Here is a 12,453-nt window from a genome sequence, read left to right on the forward strand (position 1 = left end):
CCCTTCCTTTTGAGCGTGTTCCAGCTCCAGCTCATAAGTTGCTATAGTCACCACAGTATACTGCACCTTCTGCTGGGCCACATAATCAGCAGCGGCGCAGTCGGTGTGTTTTTTAACGGCTCAGCAGAGAGAGGAAGCCGAGAGGAAGTGTGTGTGAACACAAGGAGACGGACGCGAGAGGACGTTTTCCACTGAAAGTGGTTAAACAAATAGAGATGGTCGCCGAGGAGGGAGAACTGAAGAATGAACCCAGTGAACCTCAAGTGGAAAATGGCTTTTTCCAGTCCACAATGTCGCATCTATGACAAGAGAAAATTAATAGTTTGAATTGATGGACGCAGTTAAATTAACAGGATTCAATAGATTTAATACTAACTGACTTTAAATCTACAAAAATCCTTGTTATATGATGCAGAATAAGAAGACGGAGAGAGACACGGAGCAAAGATAAAGTGGAGCAGTCGCAGTTTGAAAGATGAAAAATTGAGAAAGAGAAAGAATGAGTTGTCTATTCCCCGGAGGAAGTGAAGAGCTTGACTCTTCTAAAGCCTTCACTTGTACAGTATCCATCATTTATGTGTTCCTCTGCTGCTGTCTGCCAGGCTGGCTGACTGGATCGTGAACTTACCGGCTGAACAGATGAAACGCCGACTGATTGTTTGGATGACCTGACGACTGACGTGTCGGACCGGTGTCTGCCTCCCGGTGTTTGTCAGCTCCTGAGGCTCTCATCACATCAACCGTAAAGACCCAGGAGGTTAACAAACAACTCGATATTGTTGAGTTCTGCATTTTTGTAGTTTCAGGACATTAGTTTCAACTATGTGCTGCATAGTAGAAGAAAACACTTCAGTCTCACATCAGTTCATGTCCAGGAATATGAGATTTAATCTATTGATTTCATGTACCTGGACTTGATGTGTCCATGTTTTTTCATGACACTCAAAATGGAGACGTAAGTTTTGGAATGAATGAAGCTCTACATTCATTCATGGCCGTGAAGTCGACTTGGAGGTACGCTGGGGTGGATGGCAGGTGTAGAAAAGTGCACGATTTTCCCACCAGAGGCTCGGGTTCACATCCAGAGTTCAGTCCACGGTTCGGTTCAGTCAATAAAAGCATTTTGGTTAAGGTTAGGGAAAGAAAAATCCTGGTTTTGGTTGAATATAAATAAACACATTGTGTCTGAAGTCACTGTGAACTATTTCTGTTTTAAAGCAGACCACATCCTTTCCCTAACCTTAGCCAAGTGCTGTGAGAGCCTTAACACAACCATTAGAAAGCTCAATAACACTATAGTCACTGCAATTAAATGTTCTTCTGTCAAAACAATGGAAAATTCCTGTAAATATACAGAAATCACACCATTAGATTAAGACGCACTCTGTTCAGCACAAATAGTCGACTCCTAAACTCATCCAGTAGATTCTTCCGGAATAGGTAATGAAAGCTGTTTAAAACCTTAAACAAATGGTGTTTCATTAAGGCAAGAGCCTGGATCATCGAGCTCTAGACGGATGATTAAAGGCTTTAAAACTGTAGACGACACTAAACGTGGTTACAGTGAAAAGTACGAAATATCATTATCACATGTGCATATGCTCTCCAGCGCACGTAGAGCCTCGTTATTTGTCCCTTTGTCAACACATCCCGTCCAATTAACGCCTACAAGTCGCCGTGAATGAATAATGAAGTGCATGAAAGAGATTGAGAGAAAAGAATCAGCGAGAAGACTGAGCAGAGAAAGACTGTGACGGTCCAGTGACACTACTGGTATCCAAAATATGTCCAAACAGGAAACATGACCAAGCAGTTTTCACATTCACAGCACAGATTTGACCTTTTCTTTTTTCTTTTCTTTTTTTTTTGAAGAGGACGTCTAGAATCAGTTAGTGCTGACCCACAATGAATGAGCGAATATTTTCTACTAGTATTTTTACGAATTTGATACGACTCCAGTTTACACTGGTACGAACTGCTGCCAGGAAACAGCCATAAGCTCACGGACAACAACTTTCACGTTCTCCCGTCAACTCGGCCTTTCACATGTTACCGAACTAAAGCCATGTAAATGAAAACATCACCGTTGTGGTTATTTGACGTGGGGTTGTGTGAGGTGCCCGTTTTCCTCGCTTTATCTTGCCGCCAAACAGCCCTTTCCTTTGGAACTACATTTTTAAACCGTTGCACTAACGTATTCCTACGCAGACGTGCACATGCACTTAGCTCTGTCCCCTAAACAGAGCAGGTAGTGACTGAACTCTACACCACTGATACCAGCTCTGTGCTACAGACTCGCCGCCCTCGACACTTCCTGTACACGCTGAAGCTTCAGCGTTCTCCAGATTTGTTCAGATAGCTTGTTAGCTTGTTAGCCTGTTAGCCTATTAGCCTGTGGACTCACTGGTTATACTACTGGATATAACATATACGGATTTGTCGATTTTTTGTTTGTTTACTGTAAATATCATTTACGTGTAGCATCAACCGAATTATCACAATAAGTAAAAACACTTATTGATTTCATAGTTTACCAGCTTTTGTAGCCGACAGATTCATATTTTGGGCGGGTAATGAAGGATATTATTTAATTTCCACAAATACAAGAATAACATGTTAGTTTGCACTCTTGTAGCCTGAGAGCTGCAATACCAGAAAACTTTTTATATTCATACACACTTCTAAGACTCGGTCCAATTCCTCAACGCTTTGAATTTGCAGCTTGATACTTACAGATAAATTAATAAATAAGGAATTTGACCAATGACAAACTGTCTCTCTCTGCTCTCCCGGAGTGGAGCCTCGACAGGATTGCAGAATCTCTTTTCATCTTCAAACACAGATTAACATTCGCCTCTTCAAAAAAGTGACTGGACTGATGGGAACCACCTGCATTATGCTTTGTTTTACGCGCAGCGTGGCCCCCGAACATATACTCTTCTACTTCAAAGCTGCATATATCACTGTCACACTTTATCCTTGTTTACACACTTTGTTCTTGTTGTGCATTGTCTTGACTTTGTGTTTGTGTTTTTGTTCTTTGTTGCTTGACTCAGCGCATCAGTTCAGTTACATCATTTGCATTGATACGTAACGTCTGCCAAACTGAAACAACAGACATCAGTGTGTGATGATGATGATAAACAACAGAGAGGACGGCAGACAGATGAAAATACGATACATGATATAAACCCAAAAACATTGACAACACAAACAGAACTGTATAAAAAATAAACAGTCATAGCAAAAGTATGACAAAACAAACAAATAACACGCAAATGAACAAATAACATGCATTTTTCAATATTATTATATATTCCTTTATTTATTTAGTTTCGATAAACAGTGGAGTGGAAAGCAGTTGCACGTGTCTCTCAAACCTTGATTTTTGTACCGTTACAATGCAGGCCGGCTCTGCAGCGTATTGAAGCGTCAATGAAAAAGGACACACGGTAGTCATGTAGCAAGGTGGCTAAAGCAGTGTAACAATTAGCATGAGGTGGCTATCGAGCGCTGATACCATGCGGTGTGGACCTGCATCCAGCTGAGACAAGCAATCAATACTATGAAACAGAAACACAGAGGCAAGCTGCATGTGTTGAAGTATAGTCTCTACCCAGCCTGTTTGTATGTGTTTGTAAGTGAGCACAGCTAAGTCTGCGTTTACATACAGATGTGAAAACCTAGTGACTCTGCTGAGACATTCTGCTTCTGCGTCGGTCTTTATTTATTCAAACTCGATGATCACTGAGGGTAAAGCTTCATAACAGTGATTTCAAGTAGATAAAAATACCAGTTAAAGAAGGAAATCAAATTAAAACAAACAACAATCAATTAAAACAGGAACAAACGGATGTTGAAAGGTCAGAGGTTAAGAATCTAAAATGACCAAGACGAACCAACAATTTCATTTTTATAGCGCTAGAACAATTTCTTACCATTTTTTTTTACCTTTTAAACTAGCTGTGGAGCTAACATAGCTCGTCAAAGTCTCTTATTTTCTAGCAACAAACTAATCAATCAAAGCACAGCATTTACACCCAAGAGTCACCTGCTGATAAGATGCTGATGATTGCTCTGTACATTACTATATAAATGCATAAAATATTGGAAAAGTGTCAATGCCCCAAGAAGACCAACTGCCGGACAGACAAATGACATGGTCATTTACGAGATACATATTATATCTGATGTTTAAATGAAGAAGTGAAAAAGCAGTCATTGAATTAAACATTATATCCCTTAACAAGTGTTACCATCCTTTAATGTTACAGTAGGTAAAACTGATCTGATCTGATCTGATGCTTTTGTGGTGGACAAACAAATTATCAAACAAAAAAAAAAATCTGCATTTCAGAGCTGGTGCTTATTTCACACGTTTTGTCCGACTTGCATTGAGCGAACACTCCCCCGCGCTCACCGACCACCTGCATCCAACCTCCCGCTGTCTGCCACGCCCTCCCTAAAACCCTTCTGCCTCCATTGTGCCATTATGTACAAAGTCCGGGTGGAGCCCCAGCCTCCAGGATCTAAGCTCCAGGCAAGCCCCTCACATCACAGCATGGCCGCCCTACATTCCTCTCACTTATCTGGGGTAGCTGAGCACAGATGGCCCCCTGAGAGAGGTCGAGATATCGGGTTGGCAGGGAAGCTTTGGGGAGGTTTTCTGGCTGCCAAAATAATTACCTGTCACACGGGGCAATAGTTTGTGGTGAGAAGCAGACATTTTTACACCATGAAATAAAGTAGTCTCGGGGATAGTCTACTTATCCCCAGCTCTCTGGCTCTGCTTTAATTTACTGCGCTCTCATTCACATATCTTTCCTCTTTGCACTTCCTCTTGCTGCACTGGTCTCTCACATTTCACCACAATTCATTACCAACTGTCAATCATCTCTCTGAGCCGGGAACGTTTACACATGAAACGCTCAAGCAGCTACAGGCAACAAGTACCGAGAACAAGGAGAAGAATTGGACGCGGAATGGGCAGATAAATGCTCCCAGCCTCTTGTGTAATTTGAAACAACCGTCACACTTCCACCTCTGTTTTTGCTTCTAATTTATGAGGATTTCCTATTCATCCTCGGCCACTGTTTTTATTGCGAAGTTGGCCTTATTCTCTTTTTGAAAAAGTGATTGATCGCTTCCACGCAGTGTATCGTGGGATAAGCCTAGATCTTTTGGTGCCAAGGAAACAGTGGATACATTTCTCAGTCGCTTTTGAAAGAGCCCTTCGAAACTGGACATCGTTGTTAGTCTTCAAGTGCAACCTGCAGATACAGCTAATGTTAGCAGCTAGCTACTGAACAAATGGAGGATTTAGCAGCTAAAGAATCTAAATATTTGCGTTTGCGGAGAGCAAAAACAAATGTACAGCCAGAAACACAACTTCAAAAATGTTAATGTTTCTTTGTCCGATGGACGTGTTGATTAGCCATTGTTTGCTAACATGGTCGTTGTAACAACATATTAATGTGTGTAGCTTGTCGCAGTAATGCGGGGTTAAATGATCATTATCAAGGTACAAATTTTATTTTGTACTTCTCATAAACTAATAAGAATCACATATCTGTGGACCCGTATCTAGGTCAAAGCCATCTGCTGCAGGTGGCCCGTGGGATCGAGCCTCAGGCCTCCCCCTGCACTCCACCCACTCCAACTTTGAGGTTCAGGGCAGTTAAATCATATTTAACAGTACTGCTAGTTTGCTTTCCTTCCCGCCAGAAACTGAATGTGACCGCCCTGTAATTGCTTCCATACGCCTCTCTGCACTGTACAAGTGTAAATACGTTTGAATGGCAGGTAGCTCAGACTCCTCCTATAGAAAGAACAGGCTTATTGTAAACAGGATTTTTGTTTGAACCCCATGCACCCTCCACACTCCCTCCCTGACACCTTATATATAAACCTGTGTGTGTGTGTGTGTGTCTCTGAGGAATGCTTTGAGAGGCTTGATGGATTCTACCCACGCCATGACTCTCTTTACAAAGAAATAAACAAATATGATTGAATTATGATGCAAGGCGCCGGTAAATTTTTCCGACACACTTTGGTCTTGTGTCTTTTTTTATCAGTCTGAGGGCATGTTGCTATTTTCTCTGAGGCCTTCAACAACATTAGTTTAGCTGGAAATAGCTGTCTCCTCTTTCCCAGAATTACCGCCGTGGGTGGATGTTGAAAGCCATTTGAAAAGTACCACTCGTTTCTTTGTCTTTTCCTGAAACAGGACACTGAACAGGAAAATGTGGCATAGTTAAGTAGAGTAGCTGCTTATGAAACGTATACGCCTCAGTCAGGGCTTGAAGCTTTCTCTGCTATTAACGTGGTCGTGAGATTTCGTTATTATTGGATGCTTTTGATTTCCTCTGCAGCTGCATTTACATACCAATTAAAAAAACCCACGTTCCTGTATCGCTCTACATTTCGGAAAAACAAGGTGTTTTATTGAGCGAATGTTTGTGCTGCTAACCTCGTTTCCTAAAAGTGACAAATCCAGCTCTGACTCACACTTGTAGGAGGCCTCAAGGACACACATATACGTTTTTTGACAGAGGATGGCATGGTTGAATTCACAGCTGAACAGAAAATACTCTCACTGCTACTCAAGGTTATGCACACAGAATCGAGGCTATTCATAAAAAAAAAGAAAGAAAAATCCACCGTTAGCTTAACAAGGTCATTCTCAAAATTACCTCTAAATTATCTACCCGCAACCTTCGGTATCTGATCACTGCTTCACAATTACTCGGCTTGAGATTTCATATATAATTTGTCTTTTTCGGGCATCGGTGAAAAGAATAACAAAGTATGTGGAAAGAGATGCATAATTATGACGTAACTCATGCCAATTGCCTTCGACTGCAGGATGTGAAAGTGTTATAATCGTGTTTACTAAGTCGTGCTGGACGGAGCTGGAGGGTAACATTAGAGGTCTAACGCCGAACTGACGAGACCTTTCAAGCTCTAAATTGCAAGCGTGTAAACCGACGAGCTGTATCTCTTAATCAGCAGCTTGGCTACCCACTGTGTCAACTCTTTTCTGAACTTTTGGAAATTTCTGCGAGCAAATGCATAAAGCAGTAAAAGGTCAGTAAGTGCGCAGAAGGAAAGAAAAAAAAGAAAACATTGAGAAGTTTTCCTTTTTTCTGTTGTTGAGTTAAACGCAGAGCACAGTGAGATGTTATTTTTCCTGGTACAGAGAGTCAAAGAAGTTTTTAGTGTGAGCTTCAGTGATAAAATGAAGGTTAAAAAATACAGGCTATAGCTCACCTACACGTTAGCATGTGGGTTGTGTTTGTCGAGAAACAGGAAAGTGTCGTTTCTCCGAATTCAATGGCAGAGTTATTCACAATGCACCACACTACACTGTGTGACAGGCAGCTCTCAAGCAAAACTGAGGTTGAAAATAGTATTCAACATAAAAAAAAAAAAATTGTATTCACAATAAGGTCAAAGTCAGGAACCATGTCATACTGTTTTTAAACAGATTTTTGTCACTGCAAGTATTATAAACCATTGGCTATTCTCCTGGGAAACGATGCAAACCTTGGTAAATCACATTGGAAAATGAAGGTTGGGATGCTGAATGGACGTATACTGAGTTGTGCTTTAATACATACATTCACTTCCTGGATCAAAGTTTCTCCAAACTGAACTATCTGAACAACTATGGGATGGATTGGCGTCGAGTTTTGTACGGACATTCATGTTCCCCAGAGGATGTTTCATAATGAGTTTGGTGGAGTACAGCCTCAAAAAAAGACTGCTGCAGACTCTTACTCTTGTTTAGCTGTAACCACAATCCTTAACTAAGTGTTTTAGTTGCCTCAACTTAAAGCTCCTCCAGTCTAAAGGTCTGTGTCCATGTGTAGTGTGATTATAGATCAGGTCTAGCTTCTATATTAATACTGTGAAAGTATCAAAGCCTCAGTCCACAGAGAAATGCAGAGTTACTAGAGAGAAGCCGGAGAGAGGAGATGTAAAACTACACTGAGATGGTTTTTGGTTCTTAAAACCACAAATATATCTTCTTATGGATCAACACTTCAAATGAAACACAGAATAAGAAGAAAATATGGAGCTTTAATCAATTTATTGGCCATAATGACCATCTTTGCCTGATGCAGTTGACATGTCCAGATAGTAAAGAAAGAAAAATGCGTTAACTTGCAGAATCATCTAATATCTCAGCTTGTTTCTGGCAATATTATTGTGTTTTTGTCGCTGTACGGCTTAAATTAAAGACACCGCTCATGGTGCAGAATACGTAGAACATGTTACTTCAAATCTCAAAGTCTTGGCGGCCTTTTTTAACAAACCTTAAAGACAAGCTGGCTCAGTTCCCCTCAGCCTTTTTCTCATCCTCAGATTTACCAAACCAACATCTTCGAACACCCAGGAACTCTGAACTCTGAACAGAGAGCAGCAGTTCGCACCCTGCAACCAAAGCCGCTCTCGTCCGGTGTAGCAGCGTCCAGCCCCAAGGCCAGACTCACTGGGGAATTTCAGCTGAATTCAATTTCACCTCTGGCCTCTGTCGCGGCAGCTTGAGCCACGGCGACACAAAGGGCTAAGTTTTACATTGAACGTGAGAACCCCCTCATCTCCTGACCCCTATTACCATAACAACTGACCAGAAAATGGAACTGGGAGCAAAGAGACGGAGGCAGGAGCGAGCGAGCCGAAGCAAGATGGCTCATTTTGGAGCGCTTGGTTTACCTTTCTCACTGGCTGAGAGCAGGAATTTGTCTCTTTGTGTTGCTCTGACGTGCATGACGTACATGTGCAGATATCACGTGATTTTGACAGTTCTAGACCCGATTCTTCAGAGACCATATGAAAAGCTGTTTTCTGCTGCTTTCCCCAAGTTACTCATCTATATTCAAACATCACTCATCCTGCTGCCAAGCTGGAAGAATATGAAGCCACAGTAAGTATGCAGCTTTGTCAGATGGAGTACACAGAACTAAAATACCGACTTCAGCTGCCAATAGCAATAGCACAGTGAGTATAGCCAAGCATTGTTGCTGTTGCTGTTGCCTTGTTTGGGCATAAACTGTATACCATGTTGGCTGCAGAGAATGTCCAGTTATTCATCGAAACATAATAAACCTTTATTAGATTTATTTAGGATTCAGTCCTGAACTGAATGTTCCCCTTGAACTTCAAATTAAAAGGCTTCCTGTGGAGTTTCCTTGAAAACAAACAGGTTACCTTTACATTCAGTTTTAATCGCAAACAAACATGTTGAACTGAAACGTTCCCTTCCTCGTTAATTGCATGACACGCAAATATCAATATTGATATCAGTCTATATAAGAAAATACTATGATGATATTTTCTGCGATCTCTCCAAGCCCTATGTGAAACTAATTATTTCCTCTCTTATTTCTAAGGCTTAATTATATCTCTGTATTTAAGAGAAGTAACAACAGAGCTATATGTGCCCTCAGGAATGACCTCGGATTTATTAACTAAAGAGGGAAATATTGGTATATAGAAAAGATCAAATAGATTTAACAGTAAACAAACAAAATGGTTCAATCGTCCTTTCACATAAAATAAAGAAATTATAATTCACACAAATGAATCTAGTTATTTTTCTTTAACCTTCCTGTGTGACTTAAAATTACCTTAAAGTACGTTTTTAAATACCTTTCCTTAACTGTTAACGCCACAAAAAAATTACTTCCTATAGCACCTTTAAATTACACTCAGCCCACACACACTTACACAAACTGAAAAGCCGAGAAATGTAAATTAAAACAAACTTCTGTTGCACGGCCGGTCGATGCCAAAAACAGTGGAGGCAAGAATAAAAGTCTGACTCCTCACTGAGTCCTAATGTTGCTCAGCGGCGCAGCACAGACTGTCCCTCATGGTCGGCTCAGTTAGTCAACTGGAAAGACTAGTTACACAATTCAGCCACTGCGTCGATATTTAATGAACTAGGCACAGAGCACACACACACACACACACACACACACACACACACACCACAGCATTTTTCTACAGCAATTAAACTTTCAAACAATTTACATCGAGAAAAGCCACAGCCAATCACATTGCAGGAAAAATGCCATGACTCATAGACAACCATGTAATAAGCTGTTACCGATTGAAAGCTCTTAAACGAAGGTTGCTAGTGTTGTTGTCTTTGGTCTCCGGGTCGTAGCCAGGTCTGGCTCCGGGTTGTCCCGGGTCGTCATCGCTGAGGCGTGCGACGGGTTTCGCTGTCCTTCTTGCGCTCGCTTCATCAGCATCCACATCCGAGGTGCTCGTGGTCGGGATGTCTCCGTCCTCCAGCTCTGCGACCACCTCAGAGTCTCGTTGTGGATGTAGATGTTCTGCTGGAGGAAGTTCGTTTGCTTGCTCCTCTTCTTCTGTGGTAGTCGTCGTGATCACTGGACTCAGCTCCACTAGCTCTGTCTCCTTGCACAAACTTGCATTTACTAAGTCCAGACTTCTCGACGTGGGTTTTAATATAATATTGTAGAAAACTACAGTCACCTTCCTCCAGTGTCTGATGTTGGACTCGGACTAGTAAACATTAGGTAGGGCAAGTAACTGGTGGCATCGTCTCTTGTGCAGCATGCACGAGCTGACTGGCTCCATTTTGGAGAGTTGGATTGAATCTCTGGTGTTTGCTGCTTCTCCCTGAGGGCGACGGGAAGAAGTTCTCAACCTGCAGATACCAAGTGAGGTCTGGTCAGGAGAATCCACAGGGTACGATGAACTTTTCAAACTTTAGACGACAGTCGAGGCTTTTTAAACTCTTTAGGTGTGTAATGATCTGTGATGAAATAATCCCTATAGCACCTTTAAATGACACTTAAGAATGTAAGACAGATAAATAACTATTTGGGGACATATTAAATCAACTAAGTGGGGGGGGGCTACATATATGTGTGAAATAAATGCATGATTTCATAGTAAGTAGCGCTAAGTCGGTGAAGTCATGAGGACCGGGACTTTTAGGAAAAGAAACATTAGTTATATTTATGGAAATCTGGATTAAGTTTGGTGGTTTATGTTGAAGACCGCCTGGAGGTCACATACGATGCCGCGAGACAGAGAGAAGTTTGGAATCAAAGGTATAAAAAGATATACGTGAATATATATAAATATAGATTTGAATACATGAATATATTCAACAGTCGTAACTTTTTTTCTGCTGTTTCATTTCACACGAGGCAAAGTCATTTAGGCGGCACAGTGAGCGATCAGAGGCCGAGCGAGTGAGCCAGACAGACAGAGCCCTGCCTCTCTCTCCCCTCCCTCCCTTCCTCCCTCCCTCCCACTGCATCAGAGCCGGTGGTCATTATTGCCCTCCAGACTGCTTTTATCATCTCTATAAATCTCTGCTGGCTCAGACACGGTGTAATGAGGAGGCCTGCGACGCTGTCAACCTGCACCTCTCAGCCGTGTCGCGGGAGAACAGAGGGGTATAAAGCTGGTGGAGGGACGCCAGAGAGAGACGGACAGAGATGTAGAGGTTTAAAAAACCCCACCCACCCATTCCCAACACCCTCAGCACCCCCACCCTACAACACTCAACATACTTCTTTCCATAATTTTATAATTTATACCCTCAATAACTTCATTATTTCCTTTTAATTAAATGATTTAGGATCTCAGATGACCAAACTGAGTTGTTAAATGACTTAATTAATTTCCTTACTTTAATTTATTGAAGTCTTATTTCATTTGTCCACTTCATTTGTTGCTATAAACCATTTGGCTGTAACACAGTTTGATTTAGACTGAAACAGGCTGTGTGCCGTACATGTACTTCAGATTTCGGCTGTTGAACTCGATCATGTTATTTTTCAGTATAAATTAAACCGTGATTATATGATTCTTATGGATGTCAGTTCAGGAGAATGTCACTGCAACAGACGCACAAAAAGAACATTGGATAAATATTGTACATGAGACAGCAGCAAAGCTAAGAGCTCATTTATAAATATTTGAGGGATTGAATCAGAGAACAAATTACAGTTTACTCGGCCTGTGACTACAGCGAGGTCAGGCCATGGTTTGAAATTTGAGGCCGCAAATTACCACTGTGAGCGAAAGATTTAGATAAAACATTTCTTAGTGGGCTCCATGAATTTGACATGAATACTTTATATTGACGTTTAAGTTTTTATGGCCCTGAAAGTTTAATCTACAACATCAAATATTTAGGACCAAATAAATGAGCAACAATCAAAGATTAAGTTTGGAATAAATATTTCTTTATGTCATTTACAATAACAGCAATAACTGACAGATCCTTCATTAAAGTTCCATCCAGTGTAAAGGTCTGTGTCCATGTGTAGTGTGATTATAGATCAGCTCTAGCTTCTATATTAATACTGTGAAAGTATCAAAGCCTCAGTCCACAGAGAAATGCACACAGCCTGTATTCAGAAACTGAGCCTTAAAACCAGCCGTCAGGACTTCTGGAAC

General features: G+C 41.3%; 1 long non-coding RNA gene across 1 annotated transcript in view; it reads right to left on the minus strand.

Annotated features, from left to right (window-relative positions):
• LOC111671356 (uncharacterized) overlaps positions 1-12,453 on the minus strand; it is an 88,691-nt gene that overhangs the window by 70,762 nt on the left and 5,476 nt on the right. The window lies entirely within an intron of this gene.

Source organism: Seriola lalandi, unplaced genomic scaffold (assembly GCF_002814215.2).
Source record: "Seriola lalandi dorsalis isolate HSWRI2012SDOR001 ecotype SW California unplaced genomic scaffold, Sedor1 jcf7180002054875, whole genome shotgun sequence".
NCBI lineage: Eukaryota > Metazoa > Chordata > Actinopteri > Carangiformes > Carangidae > Seriola > Seriola lalandi.